General features: G+C 39.7%; 1 long non-coding RNA gene across 1 annotated transcript; it reads right to left on the bottom strand.

Moving 5' to 3' along the window:
• Positions 1-513: 513 nt before the first annotated feature.
• Positions 514-5,689, bottom strand: LOC106956668 (uncharacterized). The gene is made up of 2 exons (XR_001426809.1): positions 5,276-5,689; positions 514-1,601 (listed from the first exon to the last, which is right to left on the bottom strand). It is a non-coding gene; the product is annotated as an uncharacterized LOC106956668 (long non-coding RNA).
• Between the last annotated feature and the right edge of the window lie 311 nt (positions 5,690-6,000).

Below are 6,000 nucleotides of genomic sequence, written 5' to 3' on the forward strand. Positions count from 1 at the left end.
CTTATTATGCTGAGGTTCCTCATCAGCAAACACTGCCAGATAAATGGCAGAGTGGCCGCTCTCATTCCCATTCGTTCATTGGATTAGGCCGCGGAGGCAAGATGAGGCGAAAAGACTCTCTCGGCATTCAAAGGCAACTGTGGCCCAATGAAAGCCTGTTTGAACAGGGATCAATTATCAATCAGTCTATAGACGGGAAGGAGGGATTACCGAAGCCTTTCGAGTCATATCGACAAATAAACCTGAGAGATCCTGTCAATGAATGCAAACGGACAGCCGCCTTTGGCTTTGACACTGGCCACTGCTGAAATTCAGATTAGAGTCCATCTTAGAGGCAGATTGAAGCTGTTTATGTCTGTTCAGGTCATTTCAGAGATAATCCCCTGACTGGACCCCGGTCAGGCCACCACGTCTTCACAGCCTCACGTGGAACTGAGGCTACATTTTCTCTGTGACTTTACATATTTTCTGTTAATGATCTAAGTTTAAAAAAATTGGAATAACACTGACTTTGTTTCAAGTTCAATTTAATTCAAACGCTCAATTAAAAGAAATTAAAAAATCATCTAAGTATATTCAAAGATTCACAGGCTGCGTTTCCATCAACCACAGAATTGCGCAAATCGAAATTACGAAAATAAATTCACTTAACGAAAACACAGCAATTTTGAAAAAACTCGTGTGTTTTGATGAAATATTTCTGCGCTCGGGTGAGATGATTTTTCAGCCATATTGACTGTGGAAACCCACAAGTCACACATTATTAACAACCAGATGTTACTACTGGCAAAAACCACGACAAAGACAACAGGAAGTAGAAGGACGATGGTTTGTTTTTGATTTTTTCAGACAATGTGCAGCTGGCTCCACCAAAGCTCTCGCAGCATCACACTGTTGATAAAACGTCATCTGTCATTCAGACGTATTGAATCCATAACTCTTCTGTAAAATCACTAACTACATTTTCTCCAAAGCGTGTTGCTCCAACGCCTGAGTAAGTCTCCTCTGACGGCTGATGAATGCTAGCACCATGTCTGAAATATTAATATATCTCATGGAAGTGTTTACAACCGTCGCTGCCATAATTTTTAATTACATATCACATGAACAAACTTATTCATGTGTGATTCTAATTTAATTTCTTATTTAATCGAAACACATGTCCTTCTCAGCAACAGTATCTTTTAGCAACTAGTGCTTCATATCGTCTTTGCATTGACAAACTGTCTTATCACGCTCCGTCAGTCTGGACATAGTAGTTCATAAAATGTATCCCTTGGTGAAGAATTCTGTAATGTGGAATCATACACTTCTCTGACCAGCATTCATGTGACCAAATGTTTTCTGATGCTAGCTTTGCAAAGTTCAAGAACAAGCTCCTATCCTTAAAAAAAGACGGATTAGACATGTTGTCTTTATTCTTTTGTGCATCAATAGTGGCAGTCAGTGTGTCAGTTTGGAGGGCAGGTTGAAGGTTACGGAGCGCCTCAAAGAGCAAACAGTCCTGATGTAATCCTGACCTTCCCTTTCTCTGGGCTCAGGCAGTAGTTGACCGTGATCGGTTAAGACACACAGCGGCTCCCGGGACACGTCTGGGGGCCCTGAAGACACAGATGGACAGAGGAGATGTCTGCAGGAGATGAGATGCATTTGTGCAGATTGGGCAGAATAACTAAAGGTTTACTAAGAATGGCTACACTGACATTTGATACAAGCAGCCCAGAGATTGAAAATTACAGTTTTAGAGTCATAGCTAGCCTGGTAAAACCTAGTCCCTTGTTTCGACAGAGTCTGGACCATCAGCAGTTGAAAAGCGATTGCTTTGTAGAGGCCTGGACTCTGTTGAAGTTTAAGACTTCACCCAATTGCTAGCGTTTGCCCATGACATATGTAATATGCCAGTTCAACGCTATGAAGCTTACCGAAAATTGCCTGCGCTATAAACAAACGTCCTCTGTTCCATTCTCCTGTTAGCTGATTGGCTCGGTTAACATTGTACTGTAGAAATCCATTTCAATGGGAGAAATCCCATTGAAATCCCATTCCGTAGGAAGGCAGTGGCCAGACTAGGTCGATGCAAAAAATCTCATTAAAAAAATCCAACTAATTTTGTTTTTCATTTACATTACCATTCATTTACAGAATCTGGGGAAAATATTTACATCTGTGAACCTTTCAGATGTCTCCACATTTCCATAAACTTCATTGTGTTCAGAAAATACTTTTAAAGTCAACAAGCAGTGTACCATTTTTATCCAATTGTAAGTTTCTATTCTGTTGTATCATAATATCAAGGAGTCACTTTTAAATTAAACTTTGTAAAGATCACTCAAACACAGACAGACAATTTGTGTGTGGGGAACTTTTACTCATCTCATATTGAGACCTGAGATCAGGGTGTGTGTGTGGGTGGGAGGCCCCTGGGGGGTCATGTCACTTTTCTGCCCTCGTGACCTCCAGGGGGTCAACAAGAGCAGCTTTACAAATCCCAACCTTATAAAAACACTGGTGGAAGGTCCTCATGGGAGTCAAGTGTGCCCAGGCAACTCCGAACAGTAAATTACAGGGGGGCTTCCATGATTTCTACGTTCCCCTGGGACATAAAACACAGAAACAGAGCAGCTCGTTCCAATTTCAGTTTTTTGTTTTGTTCCACTTTTTTAGTTGAGTGAAGGGAAAAAGCTGCTCTGTCTCTGCCTACTCGATGTCTCATTATGTCAGTCTTGTTTAGGTTTGTTGGGATTCACAAACTCAGATGACAATGAACTTGTTGGTTGTAAATTTGTAAAAATAAGAAATATTAAAAGAATCATCTGGTCCATTTTCTAAAGTTAAAAATGGACAATACAATGAGCAACTTTGTCACTTTTTAAATAAAAACACACAGTATAAATTAAATGCTTGAAAAGACAGACAGAAACATAGTAGGGTTGTCACAATACAACTTCTTCACTTCTGATATACCAATATTGCAACTTTGAGTATCAGCCGATATCTATATTCAATCCAGTGATATTATTCAAACAGAAAACGATAGTCAACAATAATAGGTATAGGAACAACTGACCCATTTATTAATCAGTGGATCTGCAATATACATACAGCATGCAATTTTACAACACATTCAGCCAAATTGGTTACCGTGCAGACTGGGGAGACATGTTAGGGAGCATTCATTTCTCCTCCACCACTTTTCTTTTTTAGAACTGAGGACTGTGGAAGTCATTAGCAACATGCTAATGACATTTTTTAGGGGCTAGAAAGATGTCTTCTCGTGGTATGTTTATAAAAAATGGACAAAATGTTCAGATTAGTGATTCATTAACAGTTATTGCTTTTGTTTTAATGGCTTGCTGTAGCTATATCTGAACGCATCTTCAAAAATACACTTTTTTTGTATATTTGAATTACACAGGATGGCTGTCCAGCATCGACTCAGAGACAAAATCTCCTGTATGTGTCTTTTTCTTTCAGTACTTCATTGGGGTGGAGGAGCCCCCACTGGGATCAGATTAGCCTCTTCATGGGAGGGCGTGACGGATGGAGAGGAAGTATCAGAGGAGGATAAACACAAGGACAAATCATCAGGCTGACTCTTAATATTCACTACAGATATACAGGCAGCAGGAGGGGAGCTTCCTACAACCTGCAGTGTCATCGCTTGTTTTCCTCTCATTTTCAACTTTGGTTTTTCAAGAAGTAACAGAGAAAAACTAAAGAAAATTAAAAATAATAATAGTAAGAAAAATTGAGGGGGAAAAAAACCCTACTAAGCCAACTGCTAACATGAAGGCTCCAATGTTAGAAATTAGATTTTTTTTTTATCAAGTACATTTACAAACATGGTAAAAGCAGTCATCTTAACTGAATTGATAATTTACATTTATAGAAAAAAACTGATGACATGTGCATAAAAATATACTAATTTAAATCTGAAAAATAGTCAGTGACAAAATAAATTGATTTTTTTTGCTTAATATATTTAGCTTCAAAATAAACTACATAATAAATCAATTTTACCAAGTTTTTTTTTTTTTCCCCTTAATAATTTTTTGGCAAAATATAACTTTGGCTATTACCTTAGGAAGGTGACGATATTGAAAGGAAAAAATTTAACAATATATTTTTAAGAAACTTGTGAATTTGGTTTAAAAGACTTAATTTCGCTACCAACAGATGGCGCCAGAGTACAAACCTGCTTGCACTGGCGTCCACATAAACGTCGCTTGAAAATTAATTTCTACAAAGTGCGTCGTTTGTGTCCTCCTATTTTAGCACAAAACTCCCCTCATCGAATCTTGCTGGCTTTACCTATCTGTTGAATGGCACTTCAACCATAAATAATAGAGCAGCGTTGGTGTTTCTGTCTGCAACCTTTGATCTCTCCTTACTGAGTGACTGACAGCTGCCGAGGTCAGCCGGCGGCTCTTTCCCACACGGCCCTCAGCCGCAGTTTAGCAGATAATTAAAATATAAATCTGACAAAGACCACTAAGCCTCCCGGTTGAGCGCTACAAAGGCCGAGCTGGTAAACCAACACCTTCATATGGACGGCGCAAAGAAAAACACCGAGCACCACGCCAGCTGTTCAAAATGGCCGACTGGTGTGTTCACGGTCTACACTCAACAAAGGAGCTACTTTGCGTTCAGGTGAAGTGGGAAATTCGAAGTTTGCCATTTTACCCGTTTTATGTCCGTCTACAAATATTCTCCAACTATAAGCGAGCAGATGTGCTAATGCTAACCCGTTGAGTTTCAGTTTTAAACTTTTTACTGTGTTTTCCATTGAGGTCTAATACAAATGACATAACATACACATTCAGAAGTGTACTGTTATTATTCCTGGATTAAATTTTACAAACAAATATTGGAGCCTGATAAGAAAAGTGGTTGAACCAAATCATGAAATATTAGTGAAAGTGCCTATATAATTTTGAACTAGTGTAAATTAAATACAATTCTGGAACAAATTCAACTTTATTCACCCTGGAAAAAAGTGAAAGTCCACAGTTACTTTCATGCTGATGATTTATGTAATAACCTTCCATTTTTCTGCTACATGTATTCAAAGTGGACATATGGAAATAATAATGTCTCTCCACACATGATAGAAAAGAAACTGTCCAAGGTCCACACCATTTCAAACCAACATGTTTCAAGATTCTTGTTTTCATTTTTGATCAGTCTTCAAGTGTTTTTTCCCAGCAGAATCCACATTTATTGATGTTTGGTTACCATGGAGACTAAATGCAGGTTGGCGAGAGACATTGCTTACCAAGGAACCCCGTTTAGCTTGGACTAGTTCGTCTGGGTCTTCGGTGATGTGTGGTCACAGCTGTTCTGGTGTCCATCAGACTGGGCCGGTCCCGGTGCCACTCACCACGGGAGCACACGGCATTTCATTACGTTCATCAGAGGGGAAGAAATTAGCCCCGCTTAGGTTTCTAATTACTCACTTTAAACTCTAAGTAGGCCATTTGCACTCTTGTGCTTGAACTGGATCCACCTCGGGCCTTGTCTGTGTGTGTTTCTCTTGCGTGCGTGCGTGTGTGTGTGTGTGTGTGTGTGTGGCAGCTGCTGACCTTTACGTTGTTTATATGCGCGCGCCCGCATTCAATCGCAGTATCTCGCGCCCGGATTAGTTATGTAACAGCTGTTAGTGTCGGGATCTGATGTGAATGCGCGAGCCTCATCAGCGCGTGATTGGCAGCTTCGCGTCTAGAATAGCTGAAGCGTCTCAGTTTGATGAAGCCCAGAGATCAGGCCTGATCTCCTTCCAGTCCCTGTCTTTAGAACCTCTCTGGTGCCTTTACGACCGCTGGAGATAAAATCTTAACTAGATTAGATTACTTTCTGAAAAAGAACCGCTAAATATTTAAAGCCTTCGTTTAAGGTTTTGGAATTTGGTGATTATGAGGATCCAAACAGCCACAAGATCTCCAACCTAACCCGGGACGGTATTTTAAAAAACCTTAGTAATTTTAATAAATTAGAATATAC

Source organism: Poecilia latipinna, unplaced genomic scaffold, assembly GCF_001443285.1.
Source record: "Poecilia latipinna isolate Pla-1442-1.1 unplaced genomic scaffold, P_latipinna-1.0 Scaffold838, whole genome shotgun sequence".
Lineage (NCBI taxonomy): Eukaryota > Metazoa > Chordata > Actinopteri > Cyprinodontiformes > Poeciliidae > Poecilia > Poecilia latipinna.